Source organism: Hirundo rustica, chromosome 1 (genome assembly GCF_015227805.2).
Source record: "Hirundo rustica isolate bHirRus1 chromosome 1, bHirRus1.pri.v3, whole genome shotgun sequence".
Lineage (NCBI taxonomy): Eukaryota > Metazoa > Chordata > Aves > Passeriformes > Hirundinidae > Hirundo > Hirundo rustica.
The window spans coordinates 55,615,989-55,641,675 of NC_053450.1; the positions used below are offsets into that span (position 1 = coordinate 55,615,989).

General features: G+C 34.8%; 1 protein-coding gene across 3 annotated transcripts in view; it reads right to left on the reverse strand.

Annotated features, from left to right (window-relative positions):
• Window positions 1-25,687, reverse strand: part of CDH19 (cadherin 19) — a 115,851-nt gene that overhangs the window by 54,025 nt on the left and 36,139 nt on the right. For 2 of the 3 annotated variants that reach the window (XM_040079427.1, XM_058422549.1), the window contains exon 2: window positions 24,250-24,395. The exons of the other annotated variant lie outside the window; for it this stretch is intronic. The gene's annotated coding sequence lies outside the window, so the exon portion shown is untranslated. The remainder of the gene's footprint in view (window positions 1-24,249; window positions 24,396-25,687) is intronic. 3 annotated transcript variants of the gene reach the window in all.

A 25,687-nucleotide genomic window follows, 5' to 3' on the forward strand; every position in this document is an offset into this window, starting at 1 on the left:
TAATTGCTCTAGTTCTAAACTTTATATATATGTGTGTGTGTATATATATATGGGTTTGTGTTTTCTTTTGGTCACGTATTTTTTTTATTTTTTTCTCTCAAAGTCTGTTACGGAGCATATAAACTTTGTATTTATTGTATGTGCTACAGCCTAGTTAGCCTTCCACTGTAAGTATTAATTTTAACTAAATTATCTGTCCTCTGGACACTCAAAAGACTGCTCAGGAACCTAGTATCTAATTCACTACTTTCACAGAGGTCATAATATATGGCAGTTTAATGAATGGAGGGTATTTGCAAAATACAGATGTGTGCTTACTTCGTTTGTGTTGAAACTTCATTTTACTAGTGCTTCATAATTTCACTAGGGCTTTGTTTAAACAAAAAATCAGGTTAAAGCACCTAGACAACTGGCTGAAAATTCAAGTACAGATAAACTGGGATTACTCCCTGGTCTCACAGTTTTACTGCAGAGAAACATGTAAACAAAAGGGCAATAACAATATTTTAGTCCTGAGTTCTTGCTGTTATTGCCAGTTCCTGCCAGCCAGGAAAGTAAATTCTGTACATTTTCACTCTCATTTCCCTTCAAATTACTTTTGTGACCTCCTTGCCCCTAACTGAAATATGACTCCAAATATACATCGCTAATGCTGATTATGTTATTGTACTATTTCACCTTCGCTGTGCAGTATCAAAGGAGCAGAAACAGGGACAGAGTATTGGCATGGTACTATGGAATCTTAAACACAGCACAGAAATCCCCCTCTTTGGGAAGGGGCCAGGGCCATTATCCATGCTAAGAGAGCCAGCATAGCAGTGTGAAAACAAAAAATCCCTGCTGGATAGAAAGTGTCATTTTCCAAACAAATAAATACAAGGGTTTCAAGTTTTCTTATTAGAACATTAAAATAAGCTCTACTCTGCAGAGTAATGAATAAATCTAGTGCGTTGATTCTACCCATTGCTGAAACAGTGTAAAGAAGGATTAGGTAAAACTAAAAGAGACAAATGTATGAAGCATTCACACAAAACCTCCAAGAGAAAAGAGGTAACATGCCAGCTAGAACAGGGAGTAGATTAAGGATTTTAGATCGTCTGAACTTGTCTTTTGGGACATCTTGCCATTTCCTTCTCTTGATATCCAATGAGCGGTACAGAATGCAAACAGCAATATTTAAAATAAGCAAATAGGGAAGTACTACTGCTTAAAATTAAAATATGCTTGAACAAAACATTTACCTTGAGAAAATGATTGAGCTCTGAGCTATTTCCAAGTTTGAAATTTCCAAGTTAATCAAATTTTCTGAAATTTTTCAATGAATTATTTTTCTTTGGGAAAGAGAATGAGAAGGGAAAGAATATCTCATATAAGTCTAGTTAGTTCCTATAAAGAGAAAAAGAGAGTGGACATTGATTTTTTTTTCAAATACTGATATCAAACTGGGTGATGAACTATTTGCAGCTAGGATCAAGTAGAGACCAAGTAGGCTTTGCAAAAAGGCAACCTTAAAATATGATCTATTATCAGGATTCTTGCAGTACAGTCTATTTGGATTTATGATCTTTGTGGAAGCAGCAACTGATTCAACATGCAGGGCACATAATTCATCTGTAATGAAAGCACTTCACCTTGAAGAGCACTTCCACTGGCTCTCAGTAGAACATTGTTCTATATTGAGAATTCAGGGGGGGAATTGTGCTTAATGGTAAATGAACTTTAACAGTTCCCTTTTTATCCCATCAGAGGACTATGTTGTTCTTTTGCAATCTTCTTAAAGAAGAGTTTGTGGTTTACACCTTACAGTTTAACAACTGTTTTCAGCAGACTGCCTTTTCCCTCTCTTCTTCCGCCAGATACTTTTGCTGCCCCTGGTCAGCCCCTCTTGTTCTTTGAATGCAGAAATTGCATGCTATGAGTTGAACAAACTATAAGAAGAAAACCCCAAACTAATTAAAAAGCTGTTTTTCTTGCCAGGTTATTTATTATTTGCTCAATAGAAGAGAAGGTTTAAAGGAAGAAAATGCCTGATAAGGTAAGAGAGTGACTGTCATGCTTACAGCGTGTTTTGTGGCTTCAATTCCTTCATAAAGATGGTTTCTTTTGAGGGCTAAGGTTAATCTCTTGTCACAGAACTTTTTCTTATACAGTGTTGAATTTGTTGAGTATTTTAATACAAGGTCTGAGAACTACTTCCAACATCATTACATATAAATCCAAATGCTCATTGCTCTTTAGAATGCCTGTACAATATCACCAAAACTATGGGATTAATTTCTGCTGAGGTAGCAGAAGAATCAAAAGAACGGAAAGAAAATTATTATTTCAAGGTATTATTATTATTATTATTATTATTATTTTAGCACATTTTCCTAAGTGAAATGCAAATATCACATAATAGAAAGTGCATGGAGTTTAAGTCTTTTATTCATCTGATAACCAAGATCCTTTCTGATTTTCTCTTTCTTTATAAAAAGAAATCTTTGACTAGGTTGTGTTCAATGGAATAAATTGAATTCTATAAGTTGTGCTTACTGCTATCAGAAAATGGCAAACTAATCTGAAACCATGCCAAAAAATCCCCCTGCTGTAATTGTTACCTGTTTTCTTTATCGCAGATGTAGAAATGGGAGAGTAAGAGTACATTATGACTACTGGAAAACAAAACATGAACATATAAACATCTATACAGAAATATTCTAAATTTTAGAAATCGTTCAAAAGTTCAAAGTAGAAAATAGCTTCCAACAGTAGAAGGGATATTTTTTAACATGCCATTAGCATCACTGGTGGGCTATTTCTGTACATAGAGCTTGTAGCCCTTAAATGACCAAAACCAACTCCAATTTATGTTTAGAAACTGAGGAGCTTGTATGTGATTTAATGGAATTGCTATCAATTTGCTTATCTTTTATGCATATATATGTTTGGATTTTTTAATTGTAAACAGTGGTAAACTATTATTATATATCAACAACTAGCTGCCCAGTGGGATGGATCTGAATACCTAAAAGAATTACTGTTGAGGTATGCCCTCTTAAAGTCTTTAACGCTTTGTGTCTTCAGTGCCAGATACTTGAATTAATATTTTTAATAAAGAAACTTGTTTCAATGGTATTTTATGACCATTTTTAAATAAATATCTTGGTATTTAAAAATAAAAATTGTAAGTTTTCTATGTGAAAACCATGTCGTTTAGCACCTCAGTTTTTCAAAACTTGTTTTGTTCAAATTCATTTCCTCTCTTGACAGAGAGATGTGAGAACATATGACTTTAAAACTGATTTTTTTTTAACCGAGTTTTCATTAATTGTAAAGTAATTTCAAACTGATCTTCAACTAACTCTTTAGCTCATGAAGAAGTGGCAGGCAAGACAGAGCAGGCTGTGACTTGTAACACGCACCCTGTGGTTTGTCAGTAGCGCAGCTGTGACTGAGTGCCTGAGCTCTGCAGTGAGACTGGCAGCAGGGCTGGGCTGTCTCAGCATCCCGGTTATCCCGGGTTATCTCCTTCCCCAGCTCCGGGAGGCAGCAAGCCACCGCCGGCTGCTGAGCCTGTCACCCACGGTTCAGCCTCGCATCAAGCAATCGATGTGTCTGACGGGCAAATACCTTGCAGTGTCTTTTACACAGATGAACTCCCTGCCACTTGACAGAGTTCCAACCTTTTACACCTATTAAGGAAGGAAACAATAATGCTGTCCTCTTCTCTTCAGGGTTTTCTATATGCTGCCCCTGACTGTGTCCTGAATGAATCAAGAAATCAATTTGCAGCCTCTCAGCCTCAGTTAAATCAAACTTATTCACAGTTTCTGCTGAGTAAAAAACATCCCATTCTTCTCCTCAATACCCACTGTCATTTTAACAAGACCTAGCAGAGCCTTGGCCAAAGCTACACTGTCCAAAATCTTTAATTTTGCTTTCCCCCCCCCCCCCCCCCACACTTTTTTAGCTTTCATTGTTACCTTTTTATTATTTTATTACTTTACCTTTATTAGTATTAATTGTGTAAATGATGTCTTCTCTTAGAATCATTGTCTGCTAAATACAACTGCTAAATGAGGTATAAAATTAATTTTATCACCAGAAGAACAGAACATAATATGGAATGAAGTTCTTTTATTGAAAAATAGTGACTACAACATGAAATATTACAGTGTTTATTATGAACATATAGATATTATGGGCCTGGTAATAACCTAAGAGTTTATCTAATTTTTTTTCATGTGAGTGTTTACTCTTTATGGCATAGATAACATTTTTGCTTTTTAATAATACAGAGCCTGAAGTTCCCATGTTTTCTTGAGATGACATTTATTAATTTAAATACCTGAAGTTAAAGAGTATAATGTCCTATGCAACTTCCCTAAATAGTCAATGGAAAGAGAAAAGTATCTGTGCTTTACAGCCTTGTAAGAAAGGTAAGCAGCATATGGAGTGTAAAGCATCATCTTTTTGTCCAGAGAGAAGCTTGGCAATTAACCTAAGGTAGTAAAGACATCTACAGGCAGGTCACATGTTCCTCTACAAGGAATTTTTTTATTTCAGGTAGCAAAAGATGTTTCCAATAAATGAAGTTAGACCAGAACAAAGATATTTCATACAGTAAGTAGCTCAAAGTAACGTTTAAAATTCATTAAAAAATATGCTATTTATCTTCTTGGTACAAACTACTTTAAATTATAATGTACGCCCCTTTTTTAAAACCATTTTTTTCTAGACTGAACAAAAGGAATAATGTTATCCAAAGGAATTGACATTTCTTCTTTTTTTCCCCAGTGTATTTTAAAAATATAGGAAAAAACTTCAGAGAACTTTTTCTCACATATTTTAATCCCAGCTTAATGCAGCTGATTGTTAGAATGCTTTTTCTCCATATGATTACTAAGATTTATGTTCAGTATGATCATAATATCATAGTATTATGGTATCACACCAAGATATGAATCCTAACCCCTAGTAATGTAGTAAAGAAAAAGAAAGAAACAGCAACATATATCTTTTGGACATAAGAAAACATCAAAACAAAATGAAGTTTTGTTACCTCACTTTAGAGTGATTTTGTCACACATTCATTAAAATTATCGCATTAGAAGTAAATCTTTCCCTGACATTAATTCATTCTCCAATAGGTTCTGCTATATCAGCCCGTAGGATCACCTTATTTCCCGGGTTTAGGCACAGTGAACATAACTCCAAAATAGCCAGACATAAAAAAAGGAAGCCTACAGGCAACAATTATGAATTCCTAGATATCTGAAGTTGCTGCCAGTGGAAGGCCACTGAAATTGTTCCAAGAGAATTTATCTTCAGATATACTACTGAAATAGTGTATTTTTTACTCCCTTTGACATTCATGATTAGTAACACTCAGGAATACACTCTATCATTTTTATGATGCAACAGTTTTTGCTGTGCTGTCTAGTTTTCATTTGAAACAAAATGGGCTGAATCAGATTGTAGTAGCTCAGACTCAAGCAGTATTTCTTCACTTGGAAATCAGGTATTATTCTGAAGAGGCTGTCTCTCAGGAAAAGAAAAGAAAAGAAAAGAAAAGAAAAGAAAAGAAAAAAGAAAAGAAAAGAAAAGAAAAGAAAAGAAAAGAAAAGAAAAGAAAAGAAAAGAAAAGAAAAGAAAAGAAAAGAGAAAAAGAAAATAAAAAAGAAAAGAAAAGAAAAGAAAGAAAAAAGAAAAGAAAAGAAAAGAAAAGAAAAGAAAAGAAAAGAAAAGAAAAGAAAAGAAAAGAAAAGAAAAGAAAAAAGAAAAGAGGAATAAACAGGGAAATTACACTACAAAAGCCCAATGGAAGAAAAAGCAGAAATCCATGATTTATGACAACTTAACAGTTATTCACAATTCTGAATTATTTGCTTTTGAAGTTTGTATAACATAGATGACAAATGTGAATATAAATTTTTATTTCAGAGTTTCCCTGAGTGTTTCACGCATGCAACAATACCCTGCTTGTAGACACTACATTTGAGAGTAAGTTATTGCTTTAAATTTTCTTCTCTTCTGAGAGAATAATTTCATTTTGGGGGAAATAAGTAATATTATCTACTAAAAATAACTTATTTTTAAAAATATTTTATTATTTGGGGAGGATTTGTTTAATTATTTCTTAGGCTTGGTCTTTAAGGACTTGATGTAAAAGAAACTTGGGGGTTTTTGTTAGTTGCTGGGTTGCCAAGACATGTATGAATCTTTCAGATGGTGGTGGTGGAATGAAATATCTCTGCCCATCAAATGAGAATGTTTCATGATCCAGTCTTGGACTGTCACCTGAGGGTGGTTTGGGCCCCCATCGTGAGCAGTTTGTGGTGCTGCTCTGCAGGAGCTGCCAGCAGAGGAGAAAAAGCTCTGAAAAGCCCAGTCACAGGCACAGTCATGGTGCAGAGTGCTGAGTGTTTGGATGCGGGATCCCTGTTGGATATCCAGCTGTGGGACCAGTAGTTAATGGGGCGGGGGTTGCTCAGAGAGTTACATAGGGGAATGACCCACAGTATGTGAGGAGAGAAACTCTGCGTGCATGTGGGAGGGCTCAAAGAGGGAATCAGAGAGACCCATCCAGTGCTGTGCGCCATGTGGTGGAGACCGCTCTGTTGACCTTCCTGGACGGCAGCGTCGCTGCCACTGCCACAGGCTGCAGGACAGAGGGGTGGTGCCACCATAAAATTTCAAACAGCTCCGACTAAAATGTTCAGATAACTGAGACCATTTATTCTACGCACTGTCAAATTGGCCTTAAGCTGTGACAGTCTTTGAGTCTAGGCTCTGTTTTCCTATTATCTTTAAGTGGAAAAAAAATTTCTGTAATTTGATCGCTTAACAAAATAGCTGAGATAAAAAATTGAGTAGAAGAAAATTACATGTGAGGCACCAGAAAATGGGCCTAATTTTGCGACATTTGCACACCCCTAAAAGAGTGCATTTGAAAAGCCAAGCAATCATCACAGTTTACCTCTCTGTGACATTTCCAAATGCTATTTATATATTTTCTGGGTCAGTCTTTTATGAAAATAGTCATGTATGCCAGCTATCTAATGACCTGGCATTTGAAACCAATTCAATTTATATGTTAAATTTGATGTTAGGGGAAAACCAATACACTTACCACATTTTCGTTCTGTAAGACTAGTTGTCATCTTAATTTGTCTGGAAACATCTTTTTATTTTCCAGGGGTATCTCATGAGATATAAAGTAGCATAAATCATTCTAGCTCCTCTACGACTGGGAACTACTGTTAAGGGTGAATTTTGGCCTAGTCAATATACATCACAGTGATACATAAAAACAGCACCAGCAGTGCCCTTTATGTTCTCCAACAACTACCTGTATCTCCTGGAGAGAGTGGGAAATCAGCTGTTCGAAGTTGAACTGGGCAATAATTGAAAGGAGCATTGTTTTCTAATATGTTAGCAAAGATAGAAGGTTTATAATTTACATTATGTTGGCACATTCCATCCTCTCATTTCTACTCCTAATTTTTCCTGCAGGATCCGTGGGTGCTGAAGTGCCTGGAAAGGATGTCTTGGATGTGACAAATTGTTATTGCTCGTGGACCCTTGGACAATGAACTCTCTTGGTGTTTTTCACTCAAAGTATGAAAGAGAGAAGGAATTCACTCCATTTAAAAAAAAAAAAAAAAAAAAAAAAATCTCATTTCATATTGCTTCAAATGTCATGGATAAAAGGGCAAAAGTGCAAGCAAAATTAGGACTGCTCCTAACTTTGTTTGATTCCATCTCCTCAAAAGTATGACAATGTATCAAGGCACTAGGGAGCTTCTCAACTGTTTGTATGTACAGGATGATGTCAGCAGGTGACTCAGAGCATGGGTTTGAGTAACAGCATATGTGGTGTATGGCTATTTTCAGTAAATGTCTAAAAAAAAAAAGATGCAGAAAATATTTAGAGTATTTTGGATCATATAAATTCTTACAAGCTGCTGGGTTATGATTTTGTTTATGAAGTTTGTTGGCAGATTTCTTGAAATTTTTGGAGTGTTTCAAATCCTCCATAAACTACAAAAAAATGTGACTCCTTTAACAAAGAGTCGTATCTGTTTTGGTTTTGGATCCTGTTTTTAGTCTTACCCAGGGAGTGGGCACAACTTCTAGGGAGTGAGCTCTGTTCACTTGTGACAGCATCCAGCGAACCACAATCTCTTTGCAAAGCAAGATCGGATGCATATTTTTGTTCCATCTTCTGATAAAATCTGCTTGGGGTGGATATCTCTCATTTAACAATTTAAAATTTTTAAAGATATGAGAGATGTTAAATAAATATACCTTTCTTTACAAAGCTTTTTGAGTTTTTTTTTTCCTAAGCAGTTTTGACAGATTGCATTATCCTACCTTAACTTATGAATCACAGGAGACTGATATTTCCCACACACCCTAGATATCTTATTCACCATTCTGAAAATGCTGTCTACCTCTTCTAAGGAAAGAAGTGTGTAACCACAGCGTCTTTACCATTTGGCGAGCATTTCCTCTTTAAATCCCTTTTAATTTCTGTAACCTCGGTAGTTAAAGAAAACTCATCATTCTGACTACATCCAAATGCTAACAATGAAAAGCCTCAAAACTTCTTTATGCTTCATGACAAAGAGCACAGAGCATTTGAAATATTTGTTAATATAATAGTTACGTCTATTATTGTTTAATATGCTTGTAAACCTAGTCTTAAACAAGAAGATTTTTAAGCAAAATAAAACTTTAAGAACTATAATTTTCTGTTTCATTAAACACTGTCTAAAAGATCTGTAAATACTGAAAAATATTTCAGATGTATTTTGCAGAACTGGTTAGATTTTAATCACATTAATTACTTAAAGATAGTATTCAGTCACACAATTCAGTTATTCTTTTGGTAGTTGTATTTTATAACTTACTCTACAAGGATTTCTTTTGGCTTCTAAGGTGTCAAAATTACTTGTGGAAAGTAAAATAATGAATGACATCTTATGCTTTCTCTAAGTGTTCAGTTAAAAATTTTAAGGTTGCAACAACTGTTGTTAACTAGTTATAAAAAAATTAGTTAACTAGTTCACTAGTCATAAAAAATAAATATACAGTTCCAATGCAAAAAATAGTTTTCCCACCACAAATTTAACATTGTATCAGAATACATGTGTTAGAGTTCTCCCTCAAGATAGTCTTAGCAATCTTCAGGTATTGTCTTTTTAATTCCAGTACGGTATTTGCAGATACAAAGTCTTTTACTGAGGTTTTACTTTCTTTTTTTCCTACTTTTATGGTAATTAAATATCCCATTTTCCTTAATTGTGTTGTCTCTAAAGGAGTTTACTTTAACAGTTAGGTCAGTGGCCTGAGACTGAAGGATTCTAATTTAATACCACCTTCCATTTGCAAGGTCCTCACTATGTGTCCCTTATAGAAAGCCTGGGAAAAATGTTCCTTTGCCAATATTGTTAAGAGTTACATCTTGTTAACAGCAGCAACTGCAATTTCTTTTGTGCTACAGGCAACACACAGGGGGAGAAGAGACCTTGACATGTGCATCCAAAGCAGAATTATGTCCCCTGCTCTGTCCCATGCACTTTTGATCCACATCAGCTTCCTTTTATACTAGAGGTGTACCTTGTCTGCTTAGCAGGGTCTGCAATGGATCCAGGATAACCAGGATAACTGAGATGACCATAGATACTCTCTGACCTTTGATTCATCCATTTTCAGAAAAAAATTATGTTGTTGGATAAAGAAAATTGGAAGGACAGATAAGAAAACATCATGTTACACCTCACTCCCTTTAGCATCAAAGGGGTTGGAACACAACTGAAAGAGAAAAAAAGTTCAGGGACCGTGGTAGAACCTATCTCTACTGCCTGTGGTAGAAATCAAAACTTTCTGTGACTTACAGTACAAGGAAAATAAAGGTCTTCATGTAAGAAGGATCTAATATTTTAATTCAGTACTATCTAATGTTGTTAGATCTGTTGGCACAATTACCTTATAAATTAAACTAGTTTAGGAAATAGCTAAATATTTCTGATTAAACTAAACAAGAAGATTCCAAGTATATGTTGAAAAAACATGATGCAAAGACTAGTCAATGGAAATTTCACTCAAAAGAATTATGAAGTATCAAAGCAAATAAACCAGAGTAAAGATAAAAAGCAACAAGTAGCTTAAACCACAGACATCATTAAAATATGTCTGTATAGCATATAATATGTTGTCTTCTTATTTCAATATCATATTATCCTGATATTGTCTGAAAATTACTTCTTATTGGTCACTGTAAAACATTCTGACACAAGAAAGAATTATATAGACTTCATTTTTAAGATGTTATACATTTTTCAGTTTTGGATGCAAAGTGCACATTAAAATTCGTAAATTACCTTACACTAGGTAAAAGTAGTTACATTTTGCTTCTAAATATGCATGGCTTTCCATAGTAGATTTGTGACTTTGTTCTTTAATTTTAAACTACTTTTCTTAGAGTATTTTGTGAGCAAGGCTCTCTTTCATCCTTTCTCCACTACCTAAAAATAATTCCAAGAATAGATTTCCATTGTCTAGCTCTTTCACTGATGCATTTTTTATTCTGTAATAATGCAGAAAGTCTGAACTCCAGTCACAGCCCTGTATTCATTTTATGTAAGTGCTTAGTTCAACACTTCCAACAGAAAAATGCTGAACATTGAAATGTGTCTTTACAACTCCTAAAACTGAGTCCACAGATCAATTTTTCCACTTAGTGCAAATTTATCCATAAAATAAAAGCAGTTTATCTGGTGTGCTATTGCAACCACAACTGATTCTAAGTAACAGTCTATTAAAAATAGTGTTATAATCCAAAAGCTGTGTAATTCCCACCAGTTTCATAGCAAAATAATTTGCAGAAATGAACAAGCTGACAGACATTTGATATTTTAATAACAGATCAACAACTATTAAATATCTCTGGGTTGTATTCTACTGGATGTTTTTTGGCTACAGTCTATTTTAAGAGTATGAGCTTTAAAAATAAATTGCAGCTATACCTCCTATAATAGAAGTGTTACAAAAGAAACATGCAATGCAAATATTTTGCCAGTGTACTGTTCTTTGAAAAACTAATTTTTTAAAAAATTGCCATTTCACAGTCAAGGTCTGACAAAAGTAGAAGCATACATTTTCTGTGGTCTGAAAGAATTTGCATGCAGTTACTAGCTGGGTGATTATAAAGAGAAATGGAAACAGAAATGCGAATGAAAATAAGAAGAAAAGATATTTCTGATACAGTAGAGTGAAGAATAACAAGACTGGGAGTATTTCCTACTATTCCTTTTAAACAAGAAAATTTTCAGTCTTGATGTCACGCTCAGAAATTTTAAGCACACATTCATGACTATCACTTGCCTAAGCGCAGCTGAATTACAAGAATTCTGTCAGAGCTGGGGGTCTTGCAAAAATGGATTGACAATAAGAAAATTTTAATGAGCAAGTTGAACACAAAACAAACATAGTGAGTATTTCCTCTGGTAAATCCAATTTAGAAATTTGGAACATCACAGATATAGAAGTTAAATGGCGGACTCTGATGGAACAACAAAGCAGATTCTCTTTCTAGAGATTTTGAATGGCTTCTGGGCTTGTCCCTGCCTTTTGTGGTTTTTTTCACTGGATGCAGCCAGAGGAATGCTTTTGATTTTAGAATATAACAAACAATCAAACAATCAAACAAACAAAAACCAGAGCTCTCTTACCTGTGCAACTTCAGGGCCTTCTAGGCATAAAGGAATGGATATTGCAAAAGTTACATGAAGCATGGGATGCAGAGAAGTAAGCAGTTTTGTTTTACTTTTGGGATGCAGAGAAGTAAGCAGATCTGTTTGCACAGATCCTCAGAAAACTCTAGGAGTTACAGTTTCCTGCCAGTATAAGTCAGTTCTGCTTTTACTTTGGAAACTCACAGTATGACACTGCTTACTGCATGCTATTTTGGGTGCCCTGAGTAAAACTATGAACACAGGCACTTTTGTGTGAAACATCATAAAGCCTCTCTGATGTTCTTTCAGAGTCCAGAATTAAAATGCAGAAGGCTCTAGCAAGCAAAATACAAGCTGATTTTCTTCTTCCTAGTGGAAAAATAAAGTACTCCCTGGCAAGTAACCAGGGTGGTGGGAAGGTAATTCATTTTGTGTGAGAGTATTTTGCAAGTGAAAGGGATATGCCCTCTGTTTAGAGATTAGTCAGGGAAAAAAGTGGTCAATTTAGAGCAGTCACAAAAGTTAGTCAGAGAGTTTTTATAGTCTGGGTTTTACCCTCTGGCCATTTTTCTTCCACCAAATAATTTAGATTCAAGAACCAAAAAATCTTCACGCTGAGAAAAAAACACATGCCCAAGATAGTGGTTTATCTCCTTACATATTTTTAGAGATGTTAAATAAATGTATTTTCTTTTCCTATAATTCCTTGTGAAAATTAGATTTTATCTACTAGTTAGTGTTGGGGTTTTACAGTCAAATAAAAAATATAATAAAAATAATGTAATAAAAGAAATGCAAAACACCCCTAAAAATATTGTGGCATAATTGTGCCACTGGTAATTTATTATAGACATCAACTTTTATCTTAAGTCAATTTAGGAATTTTTGAACAATAATTCAAATATTCATTGTGCCTTTATAAAAAAATGAGGATATTTGGTGAAAGAGCAAGAGCTATGTGTTGCAGTAACACTTTAGTAATTATTATGGAAGATGTTTATGGTGGGATAATTTAAAGTCTAGTGCTACATCAGTTATAGCTCCTGGTCAAGAAGATTTCTAAGGAGTCCTAAAAGAAAAAAAAAAACAAACCAAACGTGACATTTTTTCAGACATGTGTCCTGTTAATGATAAAACTAAAACTAAAACTAAAACTAAAACTAAAACTAAAACTAAAACTAAAACTAAAACTAAAACTAAAGGAAGCTCTCAAGCCACCCATCAAGAAAAGTTCTCTCTCCCTTTTTCTTCTTCATCAAACAGTCTCAGGAAATTTAACAACTGTTTCTATGTGGAAATGGAAAACCTCTTGTCTGTACTTCTGTCACATATATTGTACTTATTTTTAATAAATTACAGCCAGCTATGCAGATTTATGCTAGTCAGATATTCAGGAATTTCCTGGGCAGAACACAAAGAGATTGCAAAAGAGGAAATATAACTCTTTACATGGGTAATGCTGTAAAACAACATGATGAAACCATGGTCTGCAAAGGGAACAGTTCTGATTGATGCAAACCTGGTGCCTTGGATAACACTGAATCCCTGTTTATTTATATCTAGATGTCAAGGTCAATTTAACCTCTACCAAATAAACACAAACCTCCCTAATATCAAAGACTTTAAAACTTGAATTGGATGGGCTTGAGGTAACAGGGGAAACCTGTCCACCCATTATGTCCATCCTGGCAGAGTCAGAAAGACTTGCTTTCTATCGGAAAGTATGGTGTAAATTATCTGAGCAGCTGGATTCTTGTAAGATTATTCAGAATCACTTGTGACTTTTTTAGAAAAATTTCCTGACAACTTCTTGAGGATTATCTCATCCTAACAACTTTAGTATAAGCAATATCATTTCTGTATCAAGCTGGAAATGATCACAGTTTATCAACTTAAATACAGCTTTATCTTTAAGAAGTAGATAGATCAGTTAATATTTTTTTTTTCCTCAAATCAAAGCAAATGTCATAATTTACATTTACAGCTTAAGGTTCTTTAACAATACTCTGTTTCTAGTATATGTTATTTAATTATGTAATTATATATCAAATACAAGCTGACAGAGGTTTAATTCTGCTGCTCTTACCTCAAGGAATTTTTTGCCTATGCTAGACAAAACTTGATTTGTCTAAATCTTGGCATTAGATTTGAGTGAGGGAATTAAAATGAACCAAGATGACATTTTCATATCTTCTATACATTTTATCATGCTTAATTTTTTGTTTGATTTTTTGTTTGCTTGTGTTAAGAAACAGAAGTGTTAGGTGAAAGCTCCTATTTAGTGAGAATGGTTACTTCCTTCTGTTCATTCATGGTCTGACATCAGCTCTGTACAGATTGAGGTAAGGCAGACCAGAAAAAAGTGAAGAGAGATGGATGCTCTCCTAAGCTCTGTGGAAACTGAGTAAGTGTAATTGGAAGTCAGAGATACATTACCACATACCTCTTGGAAAAAAACCCCAGCTTTTTAATGAACTATACTTCTCACTGACTTTCTACTAATAAAGAAGAGTTGGCATTTCATTCACCAAGGCAGAATTAACTAGACAGAGATGTAAGAAAGGGGCAAACATATTGTTGACAGTCAGTAAATATGATATTCTCATTTACTGAGAATTCTGGATCTTGTCACAAGATGTAATCTAAGTAAGATGTGCCATGTCAAGCAAACATAAATGAACACTAGGAAGTGAACAAAAATAGAGGTTTCTTGGAAATGCTTGTTGAAGAATTAATGAAGGGAACTGGCCAGAACAATGGCCATGTTTTTGACAAGGTGAAGATACTATGCACCTATAAGGAAAAAAATAAAGCTAGTTGCATAGGCTGCACCTTAAAAAAGAAATCAAAGGCTAATTCCCACAATTATGAGAAAAATGTTCCCAACTCAGAAGAAAACACATACTTATTCCCAGTACAGGGTTCTCATGTGATAAATTGTCTCCTCTTTGTGTAGGCACCTGTTAATGATCAGCAGACTTTTCAATATTAGCATGAAGATGAAATAATTTGGACTGCCACCTATGAAGGAAAACTTTTACCCTGTTAGCTCTTTCCTGACCTCACAGACCATGATATTTTCTGCAGAAAGGGAGCTAAATGGGAGAATTCAGCAGAATAACTCTACTCATCACCTGAGCCAAACCTGTCAGGAGGTTTGGAGGAGTTGAGTGAATTTTTAAATAAATTTCTAAATAAACAAACAAAAAAATGAGTTGCTATATAGACAAGGGGAACTAAAAAAAATACATTTAACCATTTGGGGTATTTTCTTTCACTGTCTTTATTGTAATTTAAAATAAGATTTTTATCCATCCAAGACCTAGAGCTTAAATTAGGTGTTTGCTTAGAGGTAAGAGAATAATAAATCTGGCCTTAAAAGATCTGTATAATTTAAAACTTGGTTACTGACCAGCCAATTATATATTAACTTCTTTTAAATGTAAACCATAAATATAGTGACCAATCATATTTTATAGATATATCTGTACATGCTACAATGACTTGAAGAGACAGTTTTAAGAACTCACTAGAGTTAATTACCTTTATTTTCTTTTATTTTTAAAGAAAACGTATTCCATTTTCCATAAACAGAACAAAAAATAACGATGGAAAAACCCAAGAGAATTGTTTGGTTTTAAAATAATAAAAAGAACACCATAAAAATATTTTAAAGCGGTCATTTATCATTCAGGGAGATGCTCTCTTTGACATTTACTTCATTGGACTCATAAGATTTCACTCTCTTGGGTTCACTCAGTGATCTGATAGCAGAGTAAGTTGAATTTATTAAGTGAAGGAAAGGAAGCATGGGAGTGAGAGGGATAGAACACATGATTTCAATGGGGGTGATTCTCCCACATTACCTCTGTCCAAATCATGGCTCTTGTGTTTGGAATTTGCATTTGAAGTTTTCATCAAGCTAAGCAGAATTACTCCAGGATTGGTAAATAGCCAGCACAAGACTTCTAGAAAGTGGAAGTCTGTGAAAATAAAAGGAGTTTCATTGCTCATGATAGCAGTGAAGCCATTCATAGTATCTGTATCTCTGGAGAGATATGTGGGATTTGTGCTGTTTGTTTTGTTTTTGCTGGGATCTTTGCCATTTCTAGACAGACTTTTTAATAGGGATCCTGATATGCAGCTTTTCCTAAAGCTACTCTTACTTATAACCACTTAAGGGAGGTAGAGCTTCAAGAGGAGCCAAGTGGAACCAAGAGAAAACAGAGAAGTGAGGCCTGGAGGGCTTCATAGGCTGAAATGCAATAACATTTTCTTTCACTCCTGAGTGGTCTCTCGTCACTATACAAAATAAATATACAATGCTGAATGAAAGAATTTTTTTTTTAATGCATCTTTTTTCCCCCTTCCTTTCATTAATAATTTTACAAATAAAATTCTATTCCCACTAAAATCTCTTGCAAGTCACAGCTTCTGGAAGAGAATATAGAAGTTACACATGAGTCGCTGTAAATACAAAAATGCATGGATTAATCTACAGTACTAATGAGAGTATTTTTTAATGAATTATCTGGAATCTGTTTAAAAATCATTTAGTGTCCTTCTTAGTAGTATTTAATGATAATCTTGTGCTTTTTTTTTTTTTTCTTTCTGTATAATGACTTTTTTTGGGGGGGGAGGGAAAAAAGTTTAATGAATTGCAACAAAATATAATTACTTATGTGTGTACTTAGTGGCTTGTGTGAAAATCTGTGGAAATGGTGCATAACCATTCATTAAAAGAATCTGAATATCTCACAGTAATCAGGCCTTTCCAAAGATGTTTCTTTTCTCCTTTACTTTTCTTTACCCTTTCCTTTTCTTTTCTCAGTGAATATGTTATGATAGACTACACTGTGTTTGAAAAATAATATGCAGACACCTGACTGTCTTTTTCCTCTCTGTTTCTATTCCCATCACGAGATAGAATCAATTAAGAATTAATTCAGAGCAGGTAAATCTTTGAGAGGATCCCCTGAAGGAATGGAGCTCTCTTATTTTCTTACTATTAAACCGTGTTTAGATATAAATTGAATGAAATACGGGGTGCCATCTCCATCTTTAGCCTGAGGTCTCTTGCTGAGGATCAGATCCTAAGAGCCTGAACTGGGCTGGTATCTGTAAGTAACTCATTCATATTCTCCCATCTCCTGCAGAGAAGACAGGGCTTGTCATAAGATACAGATCATATGTAGTGCAAGTCAGAATTTAGCTGTGAATAACAAAACATGTTGAAGAATAACAAGACAAATATTTTTTCCATTTGTTTACATAACCCTTATACCCTTTTTCACGCGCATGATCAGTCACCTACAAATGTTAGAGATTTTCTACTTCTATGTAAGTAGCAATATAAGTCTTAAGATACCCATTTACATGTAGAAAAAAAATAAGCATTAAAAAAGTAATATTAGAAATATCAAGCATATGTTTATGAAGAAAATATATCAGCCCAGTATCCTGCTGCATTATTATGTCCCAATTTGAAAATAAGTGTAGAAATAAGTATAAGACCTGGAATAGGGACTACAAGGCTGGGACATTTATGGAAGAGAAACTTAAGCACAAATTTCAGTGGCAGAAAAGTAACTATGTTAGATTAGTTCAGAAAAACTAAATTAAATATTCCAATTTCAGAAATGTCAATGTGTTTTGGCTTGTTTGTTTTGTTTTGCTTTTCTTTAGTTAATCCGCATGACATTTCACTTACAAAAAATGAATGAAATCAAATAGAATAAAATAAAATGCAGGATTCTCATCTGAAGAATTCCATAATGTCAATACTTCATCCCGTATCCCACCAGCTAAGCTTAAATGAGAGCTTGGAAGACAATTGTGTAAAGTTAAAATCCTTTGAGATGATCTGCTGGCTAAGGATATAGCTCTCATCACTTTTGCCACAAGGAAGATGAAAACAGAATGCCAAATGCTATTTTATTTTTGTTAATGGGTGCTAAAAAGATTACATAGGACAAGGTACCCTCAATTTATGCTCAGTGAGTCACCCTAAACCTCTACCTTGTTTTGATTTCTAGGGAAGAGAGGAAAGGTGTAGAACAATTTTGCTGAGTTCTCTGACTTTTTAGAATGAGAAAACTGGGCTTTTGTATTACAGCCAGAGGAAAAGTTTTCAGACAGCAAAACTGAAAGAAGAACCTTGCTTTGTTCGACACCAATACCACCTCTCATTTTGTTTGGTTTTGGGTTTGTTTGTTTGTTTACCCTAAGAATTCACATTCTTTCATCTTTTTTTCTAATTCAGAGAGAAAAATGATTGTTTTTGTTTTTTTTATATTGAGGTTCAGAGGTAGATGCTTGACATAAGATAATTTAATACAGTTTGCAGTTGCATTCTGGGCACAACAATTTAACCTAAACTGTGATTATAATAACAATTACACTAACTTGTTCTCTTTTATTTTTACCTAGAGGAACCTGGTCTGTACTGTCTCTGTGCAGTGGTGGGCCAATGTCTCCACCCAAAGGGAGCTGTTGCAGTGGGAGTCTCTGCTACAAACCTCAGACTGCAGCAAGTCCCAAGATATTTCTCTTGGGGTAGCAATGAGCAACAAGGAGGGGTTGTGGCTTCAAGGAGGGGTAATAGCTTTAAGTGAAAGAGGGTGGATTTAGATGAAATATCTAAATGATGAAATTCTTTACTGTGAAAGTGTTGAGACACTGGAACACGTTGCCCAGAGACGCTGTGTGTGCCCTATCCCTGGGAATATTTAAGACCAGTTTGGATTGGGGCCTGGTTTAGTGGAAGGTGCCCCTGTCCATGTTGGGGAGTTGGAACTGGATGGCTTTAAAAGTCCCTTCCAGCTCAAATCATTCTAGCATTATTTTCTATGATTCTATGATCTTTAAATATCAAAGACCTAAAAGATAGCACTGAGTAACTACTGTTTGCAAAATTCTCCTATTTGATCTATGGGCAGGACAGGCAAATGCAAATGTAGGTCGCTTCATTGACCTCTGTGTACAGTCTGCCAATTAGACTAGCTGATGCCCTGATGTGGATCCTACATGAGTAACAGCATGGAAATGCATTGACCTCGAAGAGTCAGAGTCAAGCAACAAACAAGACCTTGTGTGACAAAACCTGAGGAGAAAAATCAGCCGGTTTAATGAGATATTTCATGGCAAACTGAAAATATTCACAAAGCCTCTTCCTTTTAAAAACTTTACCTCTTCAAGCATTTTACCGTTTGGTGCCAAAGATATAAATTGTTAATATGGAATTATTTCTATGCATTTGTGGTGTAAACATCTTTACCCCTGGAGAGGAAGGAATGGATGTATGTATATACATACATATAGTGGTGTATAAAAAGGACAATATAGTACTGTCCTAGGGTGACTTTATGATGTTTGTATCCCCAATAGTCTGTTCTGTGTATGTTGGCTATTGCGTTCTGTACCTTTAAGACTGGTTCTGAGAGCAAAGGGGGAGAAAGAAGAAATGGAGTTTGTTTTCAGAAACTGCACTCACTTCTCCACATTCTGGCTCCTGGACAGTGTTCATCTTCAGCACGGACAGACAGTGGGACAGAGATCTCCTGTGCTTTTAGTTAGTTTAACTCACTGAGGCAGAGAAACTCTCTGGACTGTTTTTTTTTCCTCTTTTTCTTGGGACTGTTTAAACCTGTCCTGGACTGAAAAACCCAGAAAGACACCTGGATCTCACACCTGTGGCCCATCAGGGCCCAGGATGGCATTTTCCAGTGCCAGAGGGACTGATAAGAGACTGGGTGAGCAGAAATGCAACCCACGGCAATGATGTTCTGAGTTTGCTGTCTCAGTTTGGAATGACAAGAGGTTTTGCGGTTTCATATTATTAATTTTTCATGCTTGTGGGCACTTAGTTTCTTGAATAAATCGTTTATTCCACTTTTCTCTAAGGAAATTTTCTCCCAGATTAGTTGGGGGGGGCAGTTTGGGTTTACTTCCCAGAGGGACTCTATTCGGAGGTTTCTTCCCAAATTTGCCCTAAACCAGGACAAGTACAAATATAAAATAGAGATTTTAAGCTGTTCTATTTTTTTGTAAGGGGGGTGTTGTTTTCACAAACCAGCAGAGAATAAGCAGGAAAGTTGTGTAATGATGTTGAAGCGATCTTGTGAGGCACAATTTCACAGGATTTGGGAAATTTTCTGCTACTGGAAGACACAAAAGTATCAAAGGAAAAATAAAAATAAGGGGGGAGGTGCAGGGGGGGCAGCCACATCTCCTCTCCACAATTATGCATAAGTCTAGCCAAAATTAAATATGTGTAGAAGAAGTAAGTAGGCTGTGGAGAGAAGGTAGGAAGAGATTGACTATTCTAAATTAAAACATCCAGTTCATCTTTCCAAGAATAAACCAGATGGAGAAACCGTGACTGGATTGGTTTGGACAATAGCCAGATGGAAGACCAATTATTCTGGCAGCCAGGAGAAAGGGGAGAGCAACCTATGAGAAGCACAGCAAGGTCCTAGAGAGATGAAGATGTGAGTAGCCCAGGAGCAAGGTCAGCCCTGCCTTGGGTGCTGGCCAGCTCACCCGTAGCAAGATGGAGAACAGCTTGTGCTGCGGTCAGGCTGCTGTCTTCAGGAGCCAACCCACCTCCTGTGTCAATGGCAAGGCTGCAGGGTTTCACACAGGGAAGGATGTTGATAGGAGAAGCAACTATTATTGTCACTGGATGACTCTGCTCTTTAGGGAAGGTTTAGAGAATCAGGAAGCTAAATCTAGCAAGGATGAAATGGGGTGCTTGAATTCTGTTGTTTCATGCAAAACACTTAAGATCTACTTTTTGTTTTTCACCTTTGCCAGATAGCTTTCTGAATTGGAAATTAAAATTTCCCAGTATTTTCAAGATCAGCAATAGCATGTATTTTATGTCCAGTCTCAAATTTGACCATTTTGACAAAAGTTTTCTCTGTATCATGTTTTTTGTGTGCAAATATTTTATGAGCTGGTGAAGGTGAAATCTTCCTTCCTCTTCAACAAAATTTCATGCCTATATGCAAATGCAGATTCGAAATCCGAAAGTTTGCACCACAGAACTCTGAAAAAAATGCATGTGACAGATGAAAACTGAATTAGTAATCTAGAAACTAGATACATGGATGATATATATATATATATATATGTGTAGCTTCTTTCACAGGTACCAGCATACTAAAGGTACCTAAAAGGAGGGTTTATCTGCTTGGTTGCACTTCTGATCTTCTGTGATTTTATGTAACCTCATAAAATTGTTCTGCTTTTCAATAAAATGACATGCACTGGAGTAGTGCTGAGTATTGCTCTTTATCTTATCTCTCATCTTAATTTCAGTGATTAATGCCATATGTGTTAGAAAGCTAAACATTGGTCCTGGTATGCAGGGCCCATGTGTACTGTGAAGAATTCTCTAGTGATGGCAGCTACCTGGCCAGAGTACAGAAAATCACTGAAACTGATATGAAAAGGAATATCAGAGCTAAATTTAAGAAAGAGTGTAGCCATAGCTGTCTAGTTCTGCACTACATTATGTGGACTTCACAATTTTTTCCTTCAGCCACTGGTATCTCCATTTTAGTACCTCTATAGAAGCCTAGTTTCCCAATAAAGCAAACTCTTAAATCCAATGTTTTGGTCAGGACTGTATGAAGAAAGTAGCAGTTTCAAGATTTACAGATTGTTAGTTTAAACTATGTTACAGAAAAAAAAAAAAAAAAGAAATGGCATGTTCCATTGCAAATTCTGTATTAAAAGTATGCTCCAGGCCTGACCTGCAGAGAATAATGTCTGCAAAGTCTCTCACACAGCTCTGTAATAACTAAAAACAGAAAAAAAGAGAAAAAAATCTACTCTGCCTATGTCTAACAAGTTTATAATATCTATCATTCCATTTCCAATGACTTAATTCCATACTTTAGAATGCTCAGTCAGTCAGTAATGTTATAAATGTCTTGTAAATGGACTACATCTTAGGACCACCTTTTTCAAGAAAGCAAGCTCAGCCTTCAAGATCTGCAGAACAAGGTCATTGCTAGTGTTGGGATACAGGTTTTGTGTTGAGGAAACCTCGCATGCCCTAGGATTCACCACGCTTTGCCTGGTTTCATGTCTGAAAATCTTTTTTGTTTAACAATAAAAGAGGTTATCCAAAGATCAGTTTAATAATTATCTGGTTTTGTTTTCTTTTCCTCTTGCTTTGTAAAATTGTGTAACTGTGTATAGGTATGCATCTTTGTGTATAGCTATTCACACTTTGGTAGCTGCTTGATATCCGTATTCAGCAGCTGTGTTTGGTGCAGAATGAACTATCTATGACCCTGGAGTGAAATGCTGCATGGAGGAGAGGAAGCACAGAATAAGAGTAGAGGCCTTAAAATTATGGGCATGGGACGGTACCAGAGATGACATGCCAATGTTTATGAAAAGAATGTAACCTGGTAACCTGGGTAAACATGTAAAACATGCATATATAGTGCATTTGGATCTGACATGGTCCCGCAGAACAGTGAAGAAAGATCAAGATACTACAAACAAACAAACAAAATAGGCCGCAGGCAGTGAGGGGGAAGATGCTAGCCATACCAAGAGTTAGCTATTTCCTGCAAAAGGCTACAGATGCTGATGGTTCCATGAAAAATTTCCTTCAACCTTTGCTGAAGCTACTGACCTCAGCAAACGGCAGGGCACTAGAAAGGATGAACACTTCACCAGAAAAATAAAGTGAGCATACTGGGAAATACAAGCGTAGTAACTTTAATTGTCCATATTTTGAACTACAACTTATCAACATGGTAATCATGATAACATTATTTATTATTTTATTTGACACTTGAGACTTCATAATTTGAATAAAATATTCTTGATTTTTTAGACAATGTGTTTTTTTCCCTTTGTTTATAACATGATTTAGACCAATTAATTCCAAAGAAATTTAAGCAACCCATTCTACAAATCAGATGCACCAAACTGGTAACACAAATATGCACTTACCACAGTGTTTTGGAATTTGAGATTCTTTGTTCATCAGACAAGGGAATATTTGCCCTACAGCACAAAGCTTTTGGGGTATTCAAGAAAAAAGGGTAAATTCTTGTAAGTAACCTTATTTATGTCTTTGTTCAGCATTCTGAACATAGTAAAAATTATTTAGTTCACACACAGAAAAACACAACACAGATAATAAATGAAAAAATTGTTGCCTTCTCATTTCAGCTAGGAGATTCAACAGGAAGATTTAGGAGGATATTTATAACTTTAGCTTTCCAATCTTCCTAGGTCAAAGCATATATTCTGCAAGTTCAATTATTGGTATGAAGAAATTAATTTTAATTAATTTAATAACTTCAATTTTATTATTATAAACAATAAACTAATTTATTTTTTTAAAAAAGGTATGCAAACAACCTATCATATCCATTGGCTGATGGGATATGTAAATTGATGGTGTGTCTTGGATCATAAAAATTTCTGGTACCTACATTTTTAGGAACATGAACGTTCAAATGTTTCTTCTTTAACACAATAAATAAATTCAGTTTTTAGTCTGATAATGGTATTTCCAGAGGAATTTAATTGATCAGACATCATAGATTAATTTTTCTCAATTAATTTATCTAACCAGATACAATGGATTTTTAAAGCATTATATACCATTAAGATTTTTCCAAAAGTAGAAACAAAGTATACAGAATAATACTTTAACATTCATCAAACAAGGTAATAACTCTTTCTCATTTTCTTTTTTTTTATGTGACATAATATAGTATTTACAAATTATAGCTTAGTACTTCTTATGCATAAACTTTTACAATCATTCTTAAAATAAGAAATATAGAAATGGAATATAGAGCTGTTCAAAGTGTGATTTGTAGCTAATAAAATTAACACAAGATAATTACAAGGAACAATATTAATTCTCTAGACATCAATGATAAGACATTTCATTTTTAGTTATATTTGACTTTCCGACCTTTTTGCTTCAAATGCAAATACATTGTCACAAACTAATTCACTCTTTCATGTTACATCTTTACCATTTGATTTTATTTCATAAAACCTTCAAACTACTAGAAATGTAATTCTGTAAAAAAAATAAGGTCACTACTCAAGAAATAAATTTATTCAAAGTGTTACCCTAGAAGGTTAATAGTATTACTCATTTTTCATACTATGAACTGTAATGTCTAGGAGACTCTAAAAAATAGTATTTTCATTGTGTTAGGTACTGTACATACAGACAATAAAGTTTCTTCATCCAAAAATATATATACACCTTAAATATTTTAATTAAAAATCAGAGGTTCTTATGCCTTTTTTAAAGGTTATGTCTGATATTCATACATTTTTTTAAAAAAATTAATTATCTGTATTTGATCTGTTTGTTTTTAGGCATAATCAGGAAAACATCAGAAAAAGGATTTTTCTTTCAACAGCAAAAAAAAAAAAAAAAAAAAAAAAAAAAAAAAAAAAAGCTTGGAAAAATGTATATGCTCATACCACAGTACTTCCAGTACAAAGAGGGTATCATCTTTGAATTTACCTGTGGCTGTGAGTCTGAAAAGCTGAAGATTGTCTATGGTTGCATAAGAATTTGAATATTCTCTTCAGTGACCTGTAGCAGATCAGGAACAGGTAGAAAATGTTCTGAGACCTCAGCTTCTGTGTATTGCCATTCAAGAAGAATAGCTACAAACAAAAATGAAAAATATATATTCACAGATACTTTTAAAAGTAAAAATTTGTGTATATTTGCTTGCTTTGTACTCAGTTCTTGACTAATTAAAATTACTTTCTTGTCTTAAAGGAAAAAAAAAAAAAAAAAAAGTATTCTTGGTGTTTTGTGCACATAAAATGCATTTTGGCTGTGTTTAACTATACTGGTCCCTTAAACCAATTTTGTACCAGAATTTTGCACCAACATATTGCAGCAATATTTACAAGATACATTCTTCATATTCACTTAATGCAATACCCATCCATCTTTATCTATACTATAACAAACATAAGTGGGATAACTACTTACAGCAATCTTTAAAAATATTTTTGCAGACCATGCATTCTTCTGAGAATATTTATGAATATAAATTTCAAGGGTACTTAAAATATATTTATCAGAAAGTAGGAATTGATGCAGTACCAGGACAGAAGTAATTTCAGGAATATTGGAATATCCACATTGGATGAGACTGAGGTCTAGCTGGAATAGGAGCCAGTTTTCAACAACTTGTAATGTTAACTGATCCAGAAAGTTATTAAAATGTGGTAGTAAGTCATTATGTGGTTACATGATTCTCTCTTCTTTTTCTGAACTGTTCTTATCAATAGCCTGATCAAATCCTTACACAGTTTCAGGTTTTTCCAACATTACCTTGAAGACAAAAAAGGTAAAAAACCCCCCCATTTCCAACAGAGCAGAGTAGATGTGGAGCAGAGAACAGGTTTTTGAAGAGGTGATAATACTTCAGAATGGCCCAAATAACTGCAGCCTTTCCACAGAGTGAGTAAATTGAAAATACGTGTCATAATTCCCTCCACAATGGTGGGAAAAGGACTCTGCACGAGGCACAGGGACTGGTTAGGGTGCATTTCTTGAAAAAAATAAAGAGCAAGTTAGGATCTGAGCAAATAATGCCAATGAAGTTCTGATATGTAAACATTGATAACTAAAATATTACTATCTCACCCGTAACATTGAAGATTTGGGTTCAGAATTGTTCTATTTCTTGTTTTTGGAGAAGGTGCACTAGCCATCGAGGGGCTGGAGAGATTTCCCATATGAGTATCAATTAAGGTGTTTGGCCAAAATCACAAAGTCTTACAAGGTATAGCATAAATAAGTAAATACTCAAATCCATGTGAAAAGTAGTTACTAGAAGGAAACAACACATGCTAGATATCAGTAGAGATATCTCCAGATTGTAGCATTGTAGCACATTCAAATTCTTACTCATGATAAAATGAGGAAATTGATAAAATGG